This window comes from Talpa europaea (genome assembly GCF_964194135.1).
Source record: "Talpa europaea genome assembly, chromosome: 10".
NCBI classification, from domain to species: Eukaryota; Metazoa; Chordata; class Mammalia; order Eulipotyphla; family Talpidae; genus Talpa; species Talpa europaea.
The window spans coordinates 116,864,815-116,889,629 of NC_140077.1; positions in this window are offsets into that span (position 1 = coordinate 116,864,815).

Here is a 24,815-nt window from a genome sequence, read left to right on the forward strand (position 1 = left end):
AGCCCTCCCCGGGTCTATGCAACTGAGCCACCGGCCTTCACTGTCCTCCCGTGGCCACGTTTTCAGACACACTGATTTAAACCACGTGAGGCTGAACGAGGAGTGGCCACGTCCTTGTGAACCGGACGTAGAAAGGGGAAGCTAATTCTAGTGACTTTCCTCTGACTTTGCAGAGGACCTTCTCTGCGCACAGCCCATCACTGACTAAACGAGCAGCACGTGTGTGTGCGGTGCGCGCTGCGGCGGGGGTGGCCTCACGGCCCTGCACCCGTGGGAGCGCAGCTGCGTGTGCCCCCAAGGGGCAGTCCTGGGACAGTCACCTGTGGATGTCCACACGCCCACGGTTTGTGGGACGGGGTCACTAGGAAGCAACCCTAATACCTAGGGTGTCTCTATAACTCGAGGGAGAGCACCGAGCCCCGCTGGGCCCCAGGGAAGCCCCCTCTTCCTAAAGTCCCGCGGCCCCCAGGGCTGCCGAGAGAGCGACACGGCCGAGCCGGGTCAGACACACGCAGGACAAGAAGCTGGCCTGGGGCAGGGGCGCCGCGGGCCAGGTGTGTTGCCCACCGGCCCTGCCGTCTGGCCGGCTTTCGGGCCCTTGGGCCGGGATGGTGCGCGGGTGTGGGGGAGACACTGACGGCGGCTGCAGGGATGCCCGGCTCAGACCCGGGCGCCCTGCCCCGGCCCTGGGTCCCCTCGTGTCTCTAGAAGCGGAGGCCCCTCTCACCCCACACCTGAGATGAGGCGCCCGCCCACCCCCAGGCCCCCCACACTGTGCTTCACTCCCTCTCCCGCTCGTCTGCCTGCTCGCCTCCCAACCGAGGTTGACCAACTGAGCAGGACCCACAGGGGCAGGGCCGGGCCTTGCCTGACAGCCGTCACCGTGGCTTCTTCGGGCTGGAGAGGGCGTTGTCCAGGACTCGTTCCAATTACCTTGTTTGTTTTTCAAGGGCCAACACTGACTTTCATCCCGTTCCGCTTTGCCAATAGATAAGCGAAGAATAATTATCACTCGGGGAGTGAGGGGGCCGGCCCGTGACCTGCGTCACAACCAGCAGCAGCGCGTGGAAGTTTAATGGACCTTGAAGCCCAGAATGCCTGGTCTCCAGAGCCGCGGGCCGCTGTGTGCCACGGCAAACCTAAAATAGCAATTAAAATACTAGCAGCAGGCAGGTCTGCATCATCAGGACAGTGTGAGCCATTGGATATGAAATCAAAGGCCCCTGGTTCAGGTGATTTTTGAACTTTTAAATTTAAGAACTGAGCCGCTGCTTGTCCATCAAATCACCTGGTTCCCACACCTGCCTTGAGAGCCGCCTGAGGAGGCATTTGCCGCCAGCTCTCTCCAGTCTCCCTTACGTGCACCAAACGGGACGGTTTCAGCGTCTGTTTCTGCCAAGCCCAGCTCCTCAGCGTCCAAATCTGAGGCGTCCCCCTCGGGGTGTGGTCCCCCGTCTGTCCGCACGCCTGACCGAGCAGGCAGACAGGCGGCCCACAAGCTGGCCGACCTCCACCTTCACCTGTCTCTGCCCGGGCACTGCCCACCACCCCCATTTCTCACCTGGAGACTCCAGCGTCTCTGGCTGAGGCCACCTGTGTGACCGATAACCGGGGTGAGAGGAAGAAAGTGACATCTTGTCATTTCCAGTAAAAAACCCGGATTTTTGGTCTATATTTAAGGTTGTCCAAGCCCTGTAGCAAAATCAACTTTGTTTCTTGACTCGCTTGTGAAATTTTTTAAAACCTAAACTTTTATCCGTGCATCACTTTTTTGAAATAAAGAACAACCAAATGTCAAACAATCTGTTCCCATGCGAAGAGTTCTATCGAGAAGGTGTTTACAGGACTGAGTGAAGAGTAACATTTTTAGAATATTAAGTGAGCTAACTAGGCGACTTCGAAGTCCATGGTATAAAATATTCAATCATGAACTATTTTTTAATCTCAGTCACAATGAAAACAAAAGATTGAAACCAAGGATAGCTATGCCAAGAGAAAGTCTTTTGACAGGGGTAAAAAATGCTCTTGCCCGACTGCATGACGTGAACTCTTGGCCACTTAATTTATCCAGCACAACCCCAGGGACAGCTGCTTGGCAGGTTCCTAAGGAGATGGAAAAATTGATAGTTTTAGAAAGATATTCTAGATAAAGCAAAGATAAAATCTATTTATGTGCAAAGTGTCATTCTCCAAAGTCCAGTTTTTGTCCACTATCGATTCCACATTCTGGGGTCTGTGAATAAGAACCAACATAGACTACAGAATACTCAAATCTTCCTATTTGCCGCATCCAAACAATTCTGTTCCCAAAACTAATTTGACGGAGATTATTTTTGAGTGAATTAATGAATTACCCAAAACACTACTTTTTTAAATTGTGAAATTTAACATAAAGCTCATTCCATTTAAAAAATCTAAGTTTACAGCTGATAATAAAATATGGACTCATCCAGCAAATATACCCATGAGGATTTAAAGATAACTTACCCTCAGTTTTGGGGGGTAACCAATATAATAAAGACAGAAAAGACAAGAAAGGGGGGCTCCCTGGTGGCACAAGGGGTGGGTGAAGTGTCAGCTCTATGAAGCTATCTGCAGCCTCTGCAGCACAAGTTCGATCGCCAGCCACAGGGCGCAGCAGACCTCTCCTGTCTCCCGGCTGCTCCCCTCAGCAGTGGATTTCAGGGGATCCGCCTGTTCTGCTCCCCACTCTGTCTCTGGTGAATCCTCTCACCCGCCGCACCTCTGGCCTGCGCCCCAGCTCTTGTGTGCATAAATAAATAAATCTTTAAGAAGAAAAGAAAAGAAAGAAAGGAAGGGGCTCTTTCTCCTTTGGAGAAGGGAATCTGCCTTCTCCCGCACCCTGAGCTTCAGACCCAGCCGTGTTTAGGGAACTGCCAAGCGGAGAATGAAACCGTGGCTGACTGCGGGGAAGGGGCCTGCGGGGCTGGCTTCCACCCATCAGGTGCTGAAATGAAATACTCGGCGCTGTCGTGACGGAGGGGACAACGGTGTCCCTCCTGCAGGGCCCTGAGTTCCAGGGGGCATGAGCGCCAGAGGCGGTCAGGACCCCTGTCCAGGGAGGCGGCTTCGCCGTGGACGTGAGCCTGAAGGTCTCCCGGGCGCCTGGACCGACGGCCCCTGGGAAAGTCTCTCAGGGCCAAAGCACCCCCCCGCCCCCCCCTTCCATTTCTACCTCCGGGATCACCCCCATCTACCAGGTTATTTTTGGAGCAGCAGAGACAGGGCCTTTCCCTGAAGGCCCACATCCCAGTGCCCAGCCTGGACGTGCACCCCGCAAGCTGCGCCACTCCCCACCCTACGGCGAGGGCTGTCGGCAGGCTCGGCGCCACTGTGTCCACTTGTTTTTGTTTCTTGTGTTTATTTCCAGGCAGTAAAAGAGGGTGGACGTTTCTGCGACTGCCGCAGCATATTTCCCAGAAAGCTTCCCGGCTTAAAGAAAACAATAAGGAAACTGTTTCATAAAAGATTTTCGGTCCAATAAAATTCTGATTTAGTCCACTTTATAGGGTAAGAAAATATTCTGTCAGAGTGCAACACACTGGGAGATTTAAAAGACTGTCGTTGATAAAATCCATTTTGTGAGGGAAGAAATTGCTGTGCGGATGCGGCCCGCGCGGGGCTGAAGGGCTGAAATACCGTCTCCCCGCTTGTATGCGCACCGTGGGCTTCCTTCCTTCCTCTGCTCGCACCCCCTCACGAAAAGCGAGGCATAAAATACATTTTGCACAAAATGCATTTTTCCCGGACAATCAGCAAGGACTGGCTACAAAACAATGAGGCTGGAGTTCAAGGGGATGCAGTGGCCGGTGCCCACCCCGGGTTGGGGCACCTCCCTGGGGACAAGCGGGCGAGGTGCCGAGCAGGGACCAGCCTCCTGCCCGGGCCAGGCGACACCAGAGCCAGAAACACAGAAGGCGCAGGAGGCCCCTGCGGGGAAGGCTTCTCTGGGGAGACGCCCTCGGCGCTGGGAGGACGCGCTTCCTCTGCACTCGGCTCCCGCCTGCCCGCGCCCTGTCACGTCCTGCAGCCCAGAGGGGCAGACTGGCACCCAGTGCATTGTTAGAAGGCTTCTTTTTTTCTAATTTTTCGAGTTAAAAATCCATTTGAATCCGTCAATATTATTTGATGCCGTGCAGCCATGCGCGTGCCGCCTTCACTGCACAGCGAACGCAGGCGTCCCCAGAGAGCTGTGTGGACAGCCGCTCGGTGGGAAGCCGGGGTCACACTGGGGACAGAGCTGAGGTGCGGGAGGAGGGCTCCTCGTGCCGCGTGTCCGTGTCCGGGCCGAGTGGATGCGGGGAAGCTGGACAGGCCCAGCCGCATTTACAGGGACAGGCAGGAGCATGAGTCCCTGCGGCCTCGGTGCAGACAGCAGCAAGGGCGCCGTCGGCCCGGAGAGCTCTGCTCTGCGCCAAGCTGACTGGTGTTTTGAGAAGACTGAAAATGCCTCCACAGGCTAAAATTTGCCTGTTGATTTATTTGTTCTCAGAAGGGCTGTTTCCTTGGTCTCTTCCCGCGCGCCTCCACCCCACCTTAGGCGGAGAGTCCCCAGGCAGGATCGTGAACACTTGGGGAACAGGGGCTGGCTCCTGGAGAAAGCTGGGGGCACAGGGAAGGGGAGGGAGGGGCACTGAAGCCCAGGGGAGGAGGACCCCAGAGGTACGGGGGACCACCATGTACCCCGACTCAGCCAAAAAGCCACAAAAGCTGTGGGGTGCTCTGCGTGCCCACCGTCCCTGGGGCTGCGGGTCCAACAGCAGCACAAATCTTGCCTCGCCCAGCGAGGCCCTTGGCGTGGAGCTCCTGGGGTGGTGATCCCCGCTGAGCTGCGCTCAGACACCAGCCAGGGGCCTCGGGGTCAGGCCCCGACTCGCAATCGCCGTGACCTCTATTTGTTTCCCTTCCTACTCACCTTTGCTAGAAGCGCGGCAGAGAGCAAGTGCATAAAGCATCCGCGCACCCCGCTGGGAATCACCGGAGCCCTCTTGAGCTTTGACGCTGCAACATCCATTTTGTAAAAGCAGCAACTTCAGAAAACACGTTTCCTCAAGGTTTCCTGAAACTGGCTGCTGAAATCAGGCCGGGAGGGTCTTCCTCCTGTCTCGGGATATTTATGTCCGCACCAGCTTTATGGTAACAGAAGGTTTAATGTCAGAGACTTGTTCAGAGTCTTCCATTGGCCCTTTAAGTCACTCCGATACTATTTTAATGTAGATTTTTAACATTACATAAGCCATTGAGTGTAGGCTTTCAACATTCAATAAAATTTAACATTAAGTAAAAAGATTAAAAATAAATGTGAGAGGCACAGCTACAAACTCACCGAGCGCCCCGAGCGCCGTGCACCATGCAACATCTCCCAGCCTCGCTCCTGAACGGCCACGGGAATCGCTGCCCGTCCTCAACCGCGCCGCCCGCCGCCCTCTTACTTCCTTTAGTGCTCAGAATTCACCCCCAAAGTAGATCTATGCACTAATTTAAAAAAAGTCCCAGGCCTCCCTGGTGGCGCAGGGGTTAGTCTCAGCTCTATGAAGCTGTCCACAGCCACGGCGGCCTGAGTTTGACCCCCGGCCTGGGAACTACCCACATGGCGCAGCAGGCCTCTCCTGTCTCCCCAGCTGCTCCCTCACCAGTGAATTTCGGTAGATCTGCCTGTTCTGCTCCCCACTCTGTCTCTGGTGAGTCCTCTCACCGTCCCCCATCTCTGGCCTGCACCCCAGCTCTTGTATGCATAAATATAAAAAAATAATTTAAAAAAAAGTTCCTCCAGCCCTACCCAGTCGGGGTAGACCCTGGCAGGACGGGGGACCCTCTGGCCTCTCCAGAGCAGCCAAAGCACACCCGGACCTGGGGTCAGCACCAGGCAGGGTCTGGTGACAGGTGAGGTCTGGCGACAGGCAGCTGCAGCCCTGGGAACACAGCCAGCACTTCCCTGAGCCCCGGTTTCTTTCTCGGGGGCTTCTGAGGCTGAGGCTCCGCTGCGTTCCCAGGCTCCCGCCCTGCCTGGTCGGGGTCTTGTGTGCATAACAGCTCAAGGTACTACCCTCTGGGAAAATATGCACATTGAGGATATATTTCCTTGTGGAAACTCCCCTGTAGCCACATAATTCGAGGTACATCTGCATTTTGGCCAAGTTTAGAGCTGGGAAAAGAGCCACAAAACTTTGTGAGTGAAATGTACTTACAAACTTAAAAATAGGGCCATTTTATTGCCTTTCCTTATATTACACCCTTTATTTTTGATGAGTCTTCGTGGTAGAAAGCATAGCTGAGTTGCCTATTTCTGATAACACACACACACACCCCACACACACAACACACACCACATACAGATCCTCTGTATCAGTAATAGCCAATACATCTATGTGGGTATCTATATACTTTATTTTACATATAAATGGGTACATTTTATATATAAACACACATATATGTTACATAAAGTACATACATGTGCACAGAATTAGAAATATAGACAATGTGTACACATACAATCTATGCATATGCAAAATTCAGAATGCACGCTGACATAGAAAACACACTGTATTTCTGAATAGCTGGTCTTTTTTTCTTCAAAGGCACCGGAGCGCGTGTGAAGTCATCTGCCGAGAAAGCCATCTATCGCCTTTCACACCTCGGTCCAAATCATATTTTTTTGCTGGTTTCCAAGTATCCCATCTGACCTTAGTGACAACTCATTTTGCAAAATGACGGGCATTATGCCGTGTTTCTGATTAGAAGTGTGGCCGCAAGAAGCACATGACAACGGATGAGAAATGTAACTACATGTTGCATCTATTTCTTACCTGGGTCATTCTCTTTGATCCTCACTTGAAAGCATTACCATTTCCAGGAGATGTTACAAAAAAATAAAAAGCAATTACCGCCACATCCCAGCGAGAGGAGCTTATCGTATTAAGGGCTCCTCACATTTCCCCCTCTTGCTCGCCTCCCGTCCGCGAGACAGTGTTACATGGTTTCAGGCCAAGAAGTTGAGGTTTTACTTTTCCATTAGGATTTTTTTCTTTAGCCTTAAAAAAACTCAATTTGCGAGTAGTGCTTTTTGAAAGAGGACTAGGAAATAAAGAAAGGGGATTCGTCCTTTTACGGAACAACGGTCCGAGGCGAAGCTCAGTCTCCTCCTGCCATCCTTGAGGAGGAAGACGGCATGGCCGCAGCGATGAAACGCCCTGCCTTACCCACAAGAGTGCTCCACAAAAACTCTTCATGAAATTCCACATTCAGCAACATCAGACTATATGAATACTCCAAATTCATTTTTAAATGTTTTACCGTTCAAAAGAACCTTTGCTATATCTTACCAGTTTATTCTCCGGGTGAGGCGACGTGGTCAGCAGCGTCTCATCAATGGAGAAGCAGGAGGGGGCGTGAGAAGAAGGTCCACCGTCACCACGCCGCAGGTAGTGGAAGGAAGGCATTAAAAGTTGATCTCTGAAGCCTCCAGGTGGACTCTTGCACGCCAAGGAAATCTACCCTGGCCTGGGATCCCAAAGCCGGGCTTGTAGTGTGGTCAGCGCCTGAGCACGGTGGACTCCCGCTCAGCGGTGCCCCAGGCATGCTGTTGTGTCTGATAAATATCTTAAAATATTTTAATTCATTTAAAATAAAATTTAAAAAGAAGGGAGTTGAGCATTATGCTCTTCCCCAAAATACCTTCCATTTCTAACATACAAGTAGAAACAGATTCCGTCACACACTGAATTTACTGAACGCAACTGTTTCTGCAGAGAGCACGAAGCCGATGTCAGCTGGGTTTCTGAGTTCTGGTAGTTTTTAACACACACACCTGAACCTCACTCTTGGAGGAGTTCTGGTGACAGTGTTCATTTATGTGTCCAATTTTGGATAAAGTCACTATCTTTGTGCTGAGCTGCTGCCTCACGCTGGATGATGTTTACAACGAGGAGGTTAGCTGCGACATCAGAGATGGCAACACATGGCTGGTGATAAGGGCTCGATAACCTCTCTTCCCTCCTGACGCGGGCACTTTGCCACTTTCCTTCGGAACCCAGGTCAGTGACAGGTCACGCGTGCAGTTGCATGAAAGGATTTTCATTTCAGGTGATCGTGTCCTGGGGCATGTGACGTACTGGGCCGAGAAGGTTAAAGAATACAGTGAGAAACAGAAGAGGCTCCTCCACCATCCAACTCTCAGATCTACACTTCATGGGTAACAGCCCATGCACGGGTAATTATATCCTAATTTTAATAGCTGTTACTTATTAAGTGTCAGCTGGGATCAAGACACTGTGCTAAGCACCTCATTTCACCACACGAGATAAACCTCAGATGGCTGCTACATCAGCACCACCTCCCCGTGTACATGGCAGCGCTGATGTTCACAAATTATAATGTTTTGCCCCAAATGCACATGAGTAGTTACTGGCACATCCTGGATGTTACAAGATCTGTTTGACATCTGAGTCTGACATGTTAATTGGTGGGTGAGAGTCTCTCCCAGAGACCTCATATGGGGAAAGAATCCATCAGCCCAGACAGGACCAGCCATCGGCGCTCGCTCGGCGCAGCCTCCTCCCCACGGTGCTGGGACACAGACGATCTTGCAAAGGTGAGCCGGAGGAGGAAGCTCTTTTGGAAGCCAAAGAGATGCTCTTTGTTCACCACCCACCCTTTGGGGATCTGTCAATATTCTCATAGGCATTTGAATACATTAAGGAAGGAAGCACTTAACTGAAATCATACAGCCAGAGATTTCAGCCTTAAGGGAGTCCTGACTCTCCAGGAGAAGCACCTGACACACCTGCTTGACCCCAAGGCTGCTGTGTCACCAGCAGTCACTGGCTGAGAAGTGTTTGCCTCCTCAGGGCTGCACATCCCCCATAGGAAACAAGGCCCAGTGCCTTATGCTTGCACACATGAAGGGCACTGTGATAAATATCTTAAACTGTGGAAAGAAATATCTCATTTTTATACCCTTAGGGGAGATTAATTAAAATTGATTTAATATTTTATAACAACTCAAGTTAGAGGGACTTAGACTTAGCAGGAAAGACGCTGTCGTTGCAAAGCAGGGCCTGTTAGAACTAAACTTTCTATGTGAATACAACTCAGGAAAAACAGTCATTTTGGTGGCCTTTTGATCAAATCAAAGAATCTTTTCATCTCTGAAAAATGAAGTAGGGGAATATGAAATTCAGAATGCCTGCAAACACAAACTCGAACTGGCAGCATATTTTTACTAAACAGAGATGAGTGGCTGGCCCAGCGGAGGGCGGAGGGCGCTGGCCAGAGGGGGGCTCGGGGTGCCGGCCTCTCCCTCCTGCACCTCCTTTCCCTCGTGGTCGCATCAGACACTCGGCACCCCACAGGTCAGCTGGCGCCCTCCCTTCTCTGGATGCCGAGGAGCTGCCTCTCTTCTAACTTCATTTTCTAGCCCCTAGCCTCCCCATGTGACCCCAGAGAACCCTCATTTCAAACCCTGGCCGATCCCCCCTGCAGTTCCCTTTGCGGATCATCACAGGCCCGGTCCGGGATCTGGGGGTCCGGGGGTCCTCACTCGCCTGCCCTGAGCCCCAGCCCTGCCGGGACCTTCCATCTGCGCAAAGTAACCAGCAAGGCCTTGCCGGATTCTTGCTAAAGACCCTCACTTCAGTTTTGAGGTTGAGCAGGAATTTGGCAGCTCATTTGTGAGGCTCCTCGGCCCTCAGGGTGCAGAGACTGCACCGGCCTCCGGACCCGGACCCGCAGCTTCGCCCTGCTGTGGGAACTGGCTTCTGGCCTGGCCTCCTGGGCCGGGCTGGTTCCTGAATCATGTTTATCTTTGCAACCGGGCATAAGGACTGACCCGAGGCGCAATAGTGGAGTGTTCCTACCCCAAGGGGTGAACAGAAATGTGATTGATTCCTGCAATCCCTATACAATCACTTGGGAGACAAAGTTGATTCGACTTGATCCTACGCCATCAATTGACCAGTTCACATTTACTGCATATTTACTATGTGTAGAAATTGTGAAATTCTTGACTTCCAATGTCTCTTAATTTATTTGACAAGCCTCGTAAGAGGTAAAGAAGCAAAAGGTGACTCAGACAAATAAGCATAAAACACTCCCTAGTTTTTAAGAACATGTTCTTTCTATATTTTGTAGATATTCTTTCTTCCAAAGGCAGGATGAAATCAGCAGAAGGCAATTATTCCAGATAATCAGATTAAAATTTTATTTTAAATATCCTTATGTGAATCAAAGTTAATTTCTGCATTCTTCTCCTAAACACTATCCATATGCTAAATACCTTTGCTTAGAATACTCAGATTCTGGGGGCTTAGTGCTGTAGTGTTAAAATAAGCCTACAGTCAAGTTTCTGCATTAAAAATATGTAGATTGCATTTTGGAGAACATAATTTGTAAAAAAAAAAAAAAAGAAGTAAATTCTATTTCCGTCACTATCACACAACATGGCTTAAAAGACTCTACTCTGGATGCGGCTGTAACTAGAGTGTAACTTTGGGCAAATAACCTCCGCCTCCCTCCCGAGCGCACTGTTCGCATCGCGACAATGGGTGTGTGTTAATATCTGCCTTACGAATTAGTTTCTTGGGGGACGGCAATGAGCCAGTGCCTGGAAGGCATTAGATCAATGTGTAACTTAAAAAAAACTGCGACTACAAAATTTCCTTTAAATTGTGCCGAAGGGCAGTGGCGAAATCAGAGATGTTTCAATTGCCTAACATTTAATTTTACCCTAGAGCAGAGCGGGGGTAAACTTGATATCAGTGACTTTCTCACAATGACACACTAAAATTGTGGGTCAGAGGGGAAGAGCTCTGGGCCAGGAGCAGACTCCCCGGTGCTGGAACAGGAGACGGTGGGAGGGTAGCAAGAGCTTCTTAGTCAGGGCAACGGGAGATGAAGCAAATGGGGCTGACGGCGTCCCTCCCCGAGGCTGCATGCTCACATCATGAAACGAGCCGGGTTACATTCCTGGAGGACAATTCCTCACAGCATTGTCATTTGCTCCCAGTTGCATTACGGTCCCACACGTTCCTGCAGCGCAGCCAAGCCCACCTGCCCTGGACGTGGCTGTACCTTCTGCTCTGCAGTCTCGTTCCCCGAACCCCCAACTCAGATCTTGGCATAGTCCCTTTCCCACACTGCCTGCTCACGAGGAAGGATAGCAGAGTGGTTAGAGAGCAAGGGATCCGGTGCCCACTGCCAAGGGAACTTCTGCTCTGCCACTGGCAGGGAAGGTAATCAGGTTAGTCTCCTTCTTGCAGAAGTGACATTAAAATGTCTGTACCGTCCAAAGTGATCTGCAGACTCAATGCAATCCCTATCAAAATACAGTGGCATTTGTCACAGACAGAGGAAAATGTCTAAAATTCACATAGAACCACAAAAGACTTCAAAAAGCCAAGGTGATCTTGAGAAAAAAAGAGCCCAGGAAGAGGTACCCGACTTCCTGATTTCTTTGCTTGGGGAGATGATGGTCGATCGGTTCCCTAAGCATCAGGTGGTATAACAAGAGGTATGTGGCTATGTTAAATCACATCAAATTGTAAGCAGCAAGTATGTGCAGGGTAGTTTTTGGTTTGTTTTTATTTTTACTATTAACCCTCAGGAAACCTGAAGAAAAGGAAAAAGATCTGGCAAATAGCAAATTATTTGAAAATGGCATTAAAAGCTGACACTAAAAAGAAATGAGAAAGTCTAACAATTATATATCCATTTAAGGAACTACATGACTACATAAAAAAATCCCATAGAAAAACTCTAGTCTAAAGATCTTTCATGATTAATTTTCTAAATACATAAAGGTGGCAATACAAATCAAATTGTGTTTTTGAGTTCATGATTTCTAACTCTATTACAAAGCTACAGTTGTCAAAGGAATGTGGTATTGACACAAAAAGCAGTTGCCTAGTTCAGTGGGACAGAATAGAGTCCCAGGGTAAACACACACACACACATACACACACACACACACACACACACACACACACACACGGCCAATTAGTTTTTGACAAAGAAGTCCAGAATATTCAATGGGGAAGAAATAACCTCTTAAATAAGTGATGTTGGGAATGCAGCTAAAACTGATAAAAGTTCATGTTACTATTTTTCATCTGTTTACAATTCTCTGCAATGAAGAGAAAGGAATATCAAATGCAATTGAAAAATTTTACTTTCTAAGAGTGCATCTCTCCCCAGAATCATTTTTACTAGTGTTAAAAGTGCTTGTATGCACTAAGGCATTTAGAGAGACTGGCTCTCTTAGAGATAGTGTAGCTTTATTTACCATAGTTCTAATTGTCACTCAAAAGTCTTCAAAATCGCCCAAATGAATTGCAAGAGTTAATATGCCCCTCTAAGCCCTAGCTGTACTAACAGGGAGGAGATTCTTACTTACTCTCTGAAACCCTCCCTAATGTGTGGTTTGTACTCTTCAGAGTCTTCATTCACGATATCATTTGTCAACACGCTATTATAATAAAGGGACTTAGTAATATATCATAGCTTCAAATTATGCCAGCATTTTAAAACAGAGCGAAACCATTGCTTGCTTCCCACCAACATTTATCATTTCTCTCTGTCCGTGAATACTTTCTTTATGAATAATGTTGGATATAAAAGAAACCGTATAATCACAGACTGACATTTTACTTGCATATAAGAATGGATAAGGATGGCGTCATGTCTTAGAGGAAGTGTATAAAAAACAGGGTTTATTCATGCACCAGGCGCGCTGCACGTTGCCGGCAGCCCTCCTCCTAACACATCTGTGTGACTAATCAACAGCCTTCAGGCTACAGCAGCTAGTACATAATGTCTTCCCCGCTGAAAAGTGGCGAACTCTCTTGTGTTAATGATTAAAAACGTTTTCTCACCGCTTCTGTGCAGGAATAATCTTGCTCGCTTGAAGGTATTAGTCACCTCATTTGGAGAGCAGATGAAATGAGCACCCAGACACCCCTTTTCTGTTGTGTTGTTTAAGCTGCTGAATAAAAACTTGTTAGGGAATAATAATCCAAAATGACAACAATCAGACTACAAATGATAACAGTCCTCGCCTTCCCCATATTAGAACACACCGTATCGATAACCTGAAATGGACCGGCGCGGATTTCCTACTGAAGGGAAACTAATGAAAGAAAATATTTTTCAAATACTAATTGCTTCAAGCTCTTGGCTCGGTTGGATAGAATGGAGTGCTAATGAGCTTTTGATCACCACAAGAGTAAATTAAATTTACACAGAGAAATCTCTGATCCCCAGCCACAGATCACACCCTGGAAACGGCAGGTGATCTATCAAAGCATCCACTGGCGAACTGGGTCTCGGTGTGGGACACTGGATGCTTATTGTAAATTCATTACTAAAAATGCAAAAATAACTTGAAAAGTGTTCCCACCCACAGTGGGTAAATCATATCATTTTCATTTACAAAAGAACAGGTTCAAAAAAAAAAAAGGTGTTTGGCAAAATACAGCAATCAAGGTAAGTGAAAGTTCACTTCTTAGCAGCCACAGTGAAATCAGCTATGACTTGAGATTAATAGCCGATTCAGACCTGTATTAAAATAAATTCATTTTACATTTGAAGAAATACATATCAAGCTATCTCTAGAATAAATATTGAGTGGCTATTATGATCCTAACAGAGTTTAAAGCTCAGCGTGGACAAATAAAATAGTTACTTTTAAATGCCGTTTACAACGTAGACGTCTACTGATCCAAGCAGAGAACGTGGACTTTCTCCACTGAACATAATTAAAGTTTCCAGAGCATGTGAAAAGAGAGAAGTGAAAATTAAGCAGATACTATAGGGCAAATTAATTTCAACATACTTGTGACCTTCAAAGAGGCGGATGCTTTGGGTTCCTATTGATGCAGTAATAAACTTTCATTTTAAATTATGGGAACTGAGGTGTGACTCTCTACCCCCAAATCATGCTCCCTCAATAAAAAATAACACAACAAAACATAAATTCTTAAATGAATTGAACATGTATCGAATGTATCATTCAATACAAAAAATAAAATTGTAAGACTTATTTTTAATAAAACGATGTAAATTCTTTTTAGGCAGATAAAATTTTCATGTCCATGAATAGATTCTATTTCCTATTAAGACTTTACTCACACGTGAAATTAGGAAGCTTGGTGGCTTCCTTGACCGCTGCTCTCCTAATAGAGAAAGTCAAGATTTCAACATACATGGGGCTGTCATTGGGTTTTTCAGTTTTCAGACCTGGAAACAGATTTGAAGGTTCCGCAGTTTCCCCTAAGAATTTAGCTCTTCCGTAGAGGAGAAATTCAGCCCAGCACCTGACCAAGTGAAAACCCGCTTCTTCCCAGAGAAGAGAGTCCTGATTCGCACCCACTTTCCCGGCCCAGCCTACAGTGGGGCCGAGGTCACCAGCGTGGCCCTTGCTGAGAATAAAGACCAAGGTCTGCCTTGGCTGTGCCAGTGACCAGCCGTGTGCCTTTGAAGAACTTAATTATTTCCCTCAGTTCCTCAGTTAGTGAAACGGAAACTTCTCGAGATCTTAGCAGGAGTAAGATCTCAAGGCCCCTGTAAAATATTTGCACAAGCCCATCCCCATCATGAGCGTGAGGACAAGCTGGGGCCATCTCCTCGCGAGTTCTGAGCAAGGTTCTACCCTCTCTCAGAGTCTGATGGTCTCACTGACCCACAGGTTGGTTAGTGCGACCTTCTCTGCACACGCCTGCTGCTTTCACCTGTCAAATATTAGGCATGACGTCACTATAGTCAAGTGAATTCACGTTTTGTGACTCTTCATGGGGCTCTATCCATGACCAGAGTTGCTTCTGTCCTCGAGAGCACAGAGTCGTGCAGCACATTATGCATCACGTGGTCTCTGAGAACATTGGCAATGACCCCAGCTCCGGTATTTCTGTGCCAGACAATATATTGGTGAGAGAAGTCACCAGAGCCTACTGCAATCACTTCAAGTGCCGGTGATGTGGAGTTACAAGAGACTGCAGAAACTAGAGAGGCAGAGATGGGTCCTTCTGGAAAAGATCAGAACGTTCGCCGCTGTTCCACACGCCACGTGTTTCCTTCCCTTACAATCCAATTTCTTTAAGGATTTTTTTTTTATTTCAACTGCCTTACAGCCATGCTCAGAACAATGCTTAGCATATAATGGACACTTAATAAATCTGTTGAAGGAGTAAATATAATAGCTGAGAAATTTTACAAAAAAAAAAAAAAAGGGAACAAGGAAAAACTGATGGCGAGCACAACCTCTAGCAGCAGGAGAAGATGTCCAGGCTGCAGACATGGGCAGGGCGCCTGCTTCTTCTCTCTTATGAATGAAAACACTCAATCATGTGCATTCTTTCTTTAAAGGTTTATTTTATTTATTTATGCACACAAGAACTGGGGTCTAGACCTATTGTGGGGGGGTGAGAGGACACCCCAGGGACCCACGGAAATCCACTGCTGAGGGGAGCAGCAGGCGAGGCAGGAGAGGTCCGCTGCGCCATGTGGGTAGCTCCCTGGCCGGGGATCGAACTCAGTCACATTGCTGGTGATAGCTTGATAGCACAAGACTTAACCTCTGCGCCACCAGGGAGGCCCTCAATCACGTGCATTCTTGTTCAAATACAAACATTTGAGACAAAAAGTCTGTCTCACGGATGCTCTAAACATCAGACATGATGGAGAGAAATGAGTTGGTGACCCATGTGTCTTTCTTCAGGCCACCACAAGATTTCCCTGCTATTATAAATGTAATTTTGTTTATTTTTATGGTTTCTGTCTCTGTAAGTGACTGTTATTCAAAGACTAAACATAAAGAAAATTGTTAATGTTAACTCTTTCAAGGTTTTGAAAAAAATCACATTCTGTGCAATTCTATCTACCTGTTTTGGCAGATTTTTTGACATAAACAAGTTACTTGTGATCCCCCAAGTGAGCTGGGAAAATGAGTTTCAGCTCACACCTACATTTTTCATCTTGAGATAAGTTCTTTCTTTTACCAAGAAAACATCTCTTTCAGTTATATCCAGGCCACAAGATATAAGCAATAGCAAGTTCATGTCAAATGTATCAAAAATCTTGCCGTGGAAACTCAAGTCTCCTGCAACGACCACTAGCACTGCCCAGTACAGTGGCCACCTCCAGCTTCTAAAATTAAAGTTCATTAAAATTAAAGTTCAATTAAATGTTCAATTACCAGTTGCACTCATCACGCTCCCAGGGCTTAAGAGCAGCGTTAGCTGATGGTGGGGCAGGGCAGGGCAGACACAGACACCCCTCACGCCCGCTCTGTAAGAACGCTTGGTCCACCGCCGCCAGGGGCAAGAGAGACAACGGCCTCTTACAAAGAGGCAGGAATTCTGGGAACGCACGACCCAGCCGATCTCCAGTCAAACACTGGAGCACAAGAAGCTACACTAGCATCCAGCAAGGTGTGTGCACCAATCACACTGACTCACTGGGTTTCCAGTAAATACAAGCTGAAAGATTGGACTGACGAGTCACCACGTGCAAAACTCTCCCAGAGGTTCTGCACGGTTATGGACACATTCCTCCAGGAACTAATATTTGACAGCAAGTATCTCATTCTCTATCTTTAAGCCTTAGGAAAAATGTTGATGACTCAGAATCACATGGCTCAGTATCACAAAACTCTTTAAAAATAAGGCTACAACTCGGGGCACAGAGATGTGAAGAAACTAAGGTTCTGGACACACCAGATCCGTCCACTCCCTACAAGCCTCTCTACTCCACCCCGCGCGCGTGCTGCTCCTGTCTCTCCCTCGGCACCTACCACGGTCATCCTGAGTGAGCAAACATCTCCTGGCCCCACAGACTCAGCGAGACCCCAAGTAAAATCCCAGTGATGTGCAGCTGATGTGGTCTTTATATTTCACGTTGCACTCAAATATTTATTTTTGTTACTTAACTCAAAGAAAAAAACACTCACTGTCCTCTCTAGAGAAGTTGGCGACAGCGGGCGGGTCTGTGGCTGCTCCCACACGCCATCGCGCCTCAACACTCCGAACGGGGCTTCTTCTGTCCAGTGACCAAAGAGTTACTGTCTCCACACTCCTTCTGCAGAGGCGTTTCTGCCCACACCCCTGGTTTTCTAAAATTCTCTTCGATGTGATAATTGTCTGTGTGGGTGAGAAAGAGACTCCGTCTTGTGGATCATTGCCTGACAGCCTTCTCCGCAAAGCAGATTTCAAACCCCCCAGCTTCAGGATGGCCACCGCCCGGGCTCGGGGGGCACAGGGAGGCACAGGGGAGAGAGCACGTCTGCCCTCGAGGGACCGACCCGCTGTGGGCCCGGCGGGACCGAGCTCCTCCTTCCTGATGTGTAGGAAATAGACCCTCCCGTCTCCACGCGCTCACTCAGTTTTCGTAAGGGTCATATGATATGAATTATGCAAAAACTGCTTTTTGAAAATCAAATTATTATTCAAAACTTGTGGAAACACAAGTCCCTCTCCCTACACCGGCGATCACAGGAGGCCTGAGGAGACCAGACACAAGGTGGCAGCGCGGGGCAGAGGCTGTTGGCAGAGGGGGGCGTTGGCTGCCCCACTTTGGCATAAAGGAAGGACATAATGGGTCTGGCAGAAGAGCCAGGAATATCCGGGTAATTCTGCGGGTTAGCGGGAAGCCACACGCTGAGACCAGCCCACTGGCTCTGCCATCTGCTCCAGTGTCCGCGCCCAAGTCCCCAGAGCTGAGGCTCACTCTGCCTTCCCCCCTCTTCTGACTCGAGCGATAGGCTCTATGTAGGAGTCCATTCTCACTTGCCAGAGCCGCTTCTAAACTGTCTCCTGCATTAAATTACCAAGTAAAATCAACAGCTCTCTACCCCTAAGAAGTAAATATTCGAACCTTAACACGTAGCTTGCAGGCCACTCAGACAAAGTCATTCCTACAGTGCATTTCACGCAAACAAAATTGCTTCCAAACTCAAGCTGCTGGTTAGCGGATATAACACTCAGCTTCCCTCAAGAATATGCGTCAAACAAAACAAAGTTTAAAACGAGCAGAGTAAATGAAGATATATTTTATCTGAGGGTAGTTTCAAAACGAGCGGAGCCCTTGTTCACCGTGTAATTCCTGAGATTGATGGCTTAAATATTGATTTCCTAATCATTGTCGTTATAAGAAGGCATTGTGGGTTTTTTTCTCTCTGTCATAAATTCGACTTTAAACAGAGTAAGAAGCTTTTAGCAAGAAAATTTTACATCTGTTTATGTCTGAAATTAAAATCACAAGAATTGAAAGGAAGAAAAAATAACCAAGGGGGTTTTCAAAAATTTAAAACTCCATCATGCATAAATGGAGCTCATCAAGGAAAGTAATTTCCCTGCAGAAAACACTCCATCTTTTGTTTTATGTAAGTTATCAACATGAATATTTTATTCTCAACGAAACTGCCTTTTCCCCTTTGTGTTTCATAGTTTTCACTTGGTGTCTCCAATAAAAAAGACTTCCTCCAGCCCTCTCTATTATTCAGGTCAGTTGCAATATAATATTTTCCTTGCCTGTTGCCAGTGGTAATTATAGACGAAGCTTTACCAATTCAATGTGCTCCATTCCTCACCCAATTGTGTTCTGAAATCTAGAAATACTTGCCATTTCATTTTCCCACAGGAACAAAATCGTTTTTTCCAAGGTGGAGCAGAGCATCCCTAGTGTCTAAGAAACTGGAGAGGACATTTTGCTAGTTTGATTTTTGATCCAAAGGATGGACCCAATGCTCATGGAGTGACAACTCTACGATGCACGATCTATTACAGTCCAAGCAGACGCTGCAAGGCAGACGTCATGTTCGGCCCCCGAGATGGCGCTGGCGGCTCCATCTGCATGGTGCTCAGTGGGGGGCCATCTGCCTCCTGAGCGGGTGGCTTAAACACCCAGGTCACTTACTACAGCAGTTAGCTGGGCACAGACCTTGGATCATTGCATCATGGCATACGGAATATGGCCAACATGTAGCATACCATTATTTTGTAGAGGTATAGAAATAGTATCCTCACTGCTTGCTTTAAAACTTTCACTCAGAATGAACATTTACCAATAGATGTTTGTTCAAAAACTAAAACATACTACATTATTCTTCTGTGAATCTAAGAGACTGAATTAAGAAATGCATTTGAATGTAGATTGCAAATATAGTCACACTGAGCCTTTCTGAATAGTGACTTACAGGTTCGCTCTCTGTGTTTCCAGATTCTTGGCTGAATCACAGGTGGTCAGGTTTTGCTTCTAATAGTTCAACTGTGAAATAATCCTGTAAAAGTTTCAAGTTCTCGAGCCTTTGTAATTTATAAGTAGGAATGTTTTTCTCATTGGTGGCACTTACCTTACATACTACACCATCGCATTCAAATCCTTATGCAGCCATTCCGCATCTCACTTGCATAGCTGAGGACGGTATTCATAATTCATTTGATGTTTTTAAAATTACTCTGATTATAGTGGATGGTGCGAGGGCCCAAGCTGAATACGCAGAAATAATTCTCTTCAAAGGAGTATAATGAAAATAGAAAACACTACGCCCGTTTTCCCGACCACATAACTTCATATATCTTGGACCTTATAACCATGTAAAAACCAAAAATGAAACATTGGAATATAATAAAGAGGAAAACATCCATCATACCTGATCTTGCGAGATTAGCTTACTTCTAAATACAGCCCTATAAATAGGGCAAATCGTCGGTGACCATAAACCATGTCGAGACTGAGTTTTTGACAAATAACGATTTTTAGCTTCCTGCCTTCTCCGGCTTCAGCATAGCATTGCCCTTTAAAAATGCAACAATAAATCAGCAACATTCCCTGCACTATAATGTAAAAAATGACAAAACTATGGCATAACTCACATAAATAGAATGTTATGTTAATACTCAAATCTCTCACTCGAGGCAACAGAATTTAATTTTGAAGCAAGGCAGTTACTCATCCTTCCCATTAAGCACATTTCAAAAATAAATAAATAAAATGATTAAACTACATTGTCCCTATTTTATTGTGATGACCTGCTCTTATAAATATTTCTCACCAGCCCTTAGCTGCATCATTCAAAATGTAAGAATAGCTAATGTGAAGAAATAATTTTTATAAGCAACTGGCTTTTCTCTGATGTTATTTTAGGCTTATTCAATAAATTATGACCGTGAAGCCCAACTTTATTCAATTTTTAAACATAACTTGTACATTGGAGACACTTCAATTTAACTTTCTTAGCAACAGCTCATGTCCTATGGTTTCCTTTAAGGAAAAGAACAGTGATTTATTAAAATGTTTAAAGCAGAATAATAATTGTCATCCAAGAACTTTATAACACTTTTTGAATCACCAAAGGCACCGCAAATTAATTATAAAGTGTATCATCTATAACAAGCTTTACTAAGATAAAATGGTTTTGAATGCTAAGGTGTTCTTAACCAAAAATACTAAAATATCTTAAGCCTATAAGATTAAAAGTATTTCTCATGAAGACAGATTTCATTAGGATGATTTAAATCTCAGCAAATACCTTCTCGATGATACCCCCTGAATAGACATAATGCATTGTAAAATCATCCAGGAAAATTAGTTTGATTCTTAGCTGGACTATTCCTAAGGTCGTCATGCAAGCTCTACTATTAATAAATTACTCAATTCTATTAATAACTAAAATTGCTCAAGATGATTAATAAATCAGTCCAACAAAATTGCCTACATAAAGCTTAATGTGGGTAAAACATCTTATTTGGAAATTCTCATTGCTGTCTTTACATATATATATATATATATATAATATATATATATTTCTCAGGTTCTAAATCTACTGTATACACGCCCTGAAAAAATAAACAAAGCAAAATCAACCATAAAAATAAACGCTTCAGTCTATGATCAAGTGTTTCTACATAGATTTTAGTTTGAGTTCAAAAATAAGCTCAGATGAAGAAATTTAATTTAATCTTGTATGTGCCATTACTATAGCTCTTCAGCCTGTTATTTATTTACTTTTAAATATATAATATTTTACATACTAATTTTACCATACTAAAGCATTTATATATATTTAATAAAATTTAAAAATAATTTTCATAAGATATAAAGACTTATCTTCAGGAGGTTCAAATTTACCCTCAAATTTTGAACTATATTCATCCACACATAACAGCAGAGCAAATGGAGAACTGAGGCAATTGTTAAAATAATTCAGACCAACACACACACACTCACACACTCACACTCACACACGCACATAATCCCATCGAAACTATTCTGATAAAAGCAACGTAAGACTTGAAAATTTTGAAAAATTGGTTTAGTTGCATATTTTTGTAATTCTGTATGCAGAGCTTATAAGTTACTCTGAAAAATCTAAAGAAAAAGCCACAGTCTCATGAAAACACACCCAGGAATCTCCTAGGAAGCACAGTCTGCAGGGGATACCATCATTGATCATTTGCTTAGGATACGTCATCCCACCTGTTATAAATAGATCCTGCCGCTCTTCTATCAAGAGTTTATGAGAAAACAGTATTACAAAAAGTGAATCCAAGAATAATTGATGCTAATGATACAATGATGAAATATCGGAAGCCAAAATTAATCTTTCACCCCTAGATTGTCTTTCGGCATATACCATGACAACATAGTCAATACATCTTAAATTATTATATAACTAAAATTCTTCAGACCTTGGCACAGATGGTTGCAGCTTACCCTTCGGTGTATTTCTGTTTTTTTATCTTTCAGTTGAAGTATTAGATGAGCTGAAGTACGAGAACTGAGAATCCTGAGTGGGGACATGAGATCTGAAACTATTTTTAAGTGGGAAGACTGAATAAATTGGATTTGTCAGCACTGGCGTTGCTGCCATTCTCTTTGCATAAGAGACAGGGTGAAGATTTTTACGTTCAGTATTTCCAGGTCCGGTAGACACAGTGTTGGACCTACGCACACATGAATTCTCCATCTAACTCTACAACTTTCCTTTGGAGAAAATGGTCACAAATATTTCTCAGATTCACCAATACTAGTCACCAAGCCTTCTTTCCAACTGGGACAAAATTAGTAACTGCACTTTGAAGCGGCCCCTTTGCAGGGCCAGTGAACTAGCTGCATTGCATTACCTGCGGGCGGATGGGGAGAGGCTGGGGTGGGGGAGAGAGAGAGAGAGAGAAAACGCAAATGCCACGGAGCTCACGGGATAAGCAAAGCAGATGACGTGCAACCTTCTGACCAGCTGGTGGACTCTGGGATTCGGGGGCAGCAGAGCAGAAGAGACTGAGCAGTCAGCTCCTGGGGAACCCGGATGCAGACCAGAGGGAGCAGGGCTGCTACAAACTCCATCCTTGGCAGAGGCGGGCCTGCCTGTGGCGGCAGTGCTCCAGGCCTGACACCAAGGGGCTGTGTTTGGCCTCTGATTTTTTTTCAATGGCCTCTGGAAATGCTGCCATCACACCCACCGCGTCGCCAAGGGAATTGATGTCCCTGAGTATGTGACCACGCTCTGGAAAGAAACGTGCTTCAGGTGATGAGTCCACACTGAGTCAACAAAACTAAGTCAGGTTGAAACCTTGTGGGGGGAAGGATGTGGTCACACCACCTCCCTGATGAGGGTGTTACACCAACGATAACTTTGACGTGGCTCTAGGATAAAATTATTTGAAGAAAAAATTTGAAATAGGCCTCCCTGGCGGCGCAGGGGTTAAAGCCTCAGCACTATCAAGCTATTGTCAGCCACTGAAGCCCGAGTTCAATCCCCGGCCAGGGAGCCGGCCCACATGGCGCAGCAGGCCTCTCCTGTGCGCATAAATAAACCTTAATTTTTTTTTAAAATATGTGCTCTTGTTGACTTTTCCTCTGGGAAAATAAGGAAAGGGCGTGTGAGAGTCTCTGCTCAGCCTGGGAGAATCAGAGTGTGGGGACGAAAGGCCAGGATGGGCGCAGCAGCCACGAAGGACGCTCTGGCAGGACGCCCCAGGGACAGGTCGGGCTGCTTCGGGGCGCAGGACGGGGTGGCTGGAAGGGCCACGCCCGGTTAACAGCCGCCACAGGCCGAGACCTTGAGGCTTTCCCATGAGTCGTCTCATTTTCATCTCTCACCGGCCCCGTCCCTGCGGAGTTTGGATAAAATGCTCCTGGAGTAAAGGGGTCAGGCAATTTGGGGGCATCTAAGACCTTGCAGCGCGCGGGCTGGAGTGACAACTCGGAGCTTTCTGGGAAAGGCGGAGGCGACACGGAGGTGCACGGCCGAGCAAGGGGGAGGCTGATCTCCAGGACGTGCTGCAAAGGGTGGTGACAAAGATGATAATGTTAGATCAGTGCTAGGAGTGATGAAGAACGAGCGGGTCAGGAGATGGCCCCTGACTTCCCTCACGGGTCTTAAGGCAGATACAGGGGAAAAGGGCATTTCAAGCAATGCCAGGTCTGCCCTGCAGTGACAGAAGCGTCCTTCACATCAGCCGTGTCTCCCCAAACACAGGGCGCGCCTGCCGGGGGGGCAGAGGACGCCTCACGACGTGGTGCCCGGCGGTAGGACGCGGAGAGGCCGCGTCTGTGTGTCCTCGCTCTCCTGTCACACATCTTTCACATGAAAGCCCTCGACGAGCCGCACTTCACCATTTCAAGTGGGTTGTGAGGCGGTGACTTTAGTTTTGCTCTGACCTGGGCAACCCGCTGTGACTGTGCCATCTCGCGGCCAGAAGCCGCACGCCCAGGACGGTCACGGGGCAGCCGCTCCCGGGCGTCGCACAGAGCCCCGTGAGGAACCGAGCCCTGAACTGAAGCGTCTGCAGACTCGACAGTTTTCATCAACATAAGTCCATAGAAATCACCTCTCCACTTCAAGCGCTTCCCTATTAATTTGGATTTATAGGAAACAAAAAGTAGATTATTAACATGGGGCGAAATTATTTCACGGACAATCTTTTTTCCAAAAATTCTCACTGTTCCAGCCAAGAGAATCCTTCACCGTGCAAACGGCCTGTGCTGGAAATGAAGGTTATTACTTTATTCCAGACAATACAGAGGGTTTGATTGTATCTACAAACACCCCATGTCCGGGTGAACCTCTCTTTTTCAGACAATAAAAGCTTCGGGGGGAAGCGAGGTGGAATCAGAAGGGACGCTACACGGGGCGCCTCCCAGTCCATCTGCACCCATGGGCGTGTATGTGCGTTCGCTGCTAAAAATAAAGATTCTACAAAAGCTATAACCACTCTTATTATGCTAAAGCCCTGCCCAAAATGTGGCTCCGCTTTCTGAGTGGTAAAAATAAAAGAAGGCGGACAGGAGGAGTGGGGGCCGGTGGGGGGGGTGTGGGGGGGTGTGGAGAACATGGGAGGGGGGGGAGGGAGCAGGGAGCCGGGGAAGAAACCCGTGGATCATCTGCTCCTTCTCTGAGCACAGGGTGACCAGCAGCGGCAGAGTGACAGAAAAGCTGGCCTCGCTGCAAAGGGGCTTTCGGGGTGGATGGGCGGACGGAGGGAGGGTCAGAGAGGAGAAGTCCAGACACACAGTCAGCAGCGTGGACGGATGGAGCGCGGAGACCCCTCGGCGGCGAGCTGACTGTGGCCCCTCTCCACAGCTGACTCACGCTGCTAACATTCTTGATTATCCTGCTTGAATTTTGCAACTTATTATCTTCAAACCTTAGATTTCACATCTGCAAACCAGGGCTTAGAACCCTATCTTAAAGAGCGTGATTGCAAAAAATAAAATGAAACATGGTAAATGTTCTATAAAAACAAAGCTACATTGTTTTATAGCAGGCCAGTTACCTGAAGTGGAATTTTTTGCAATAGACTTTTTTT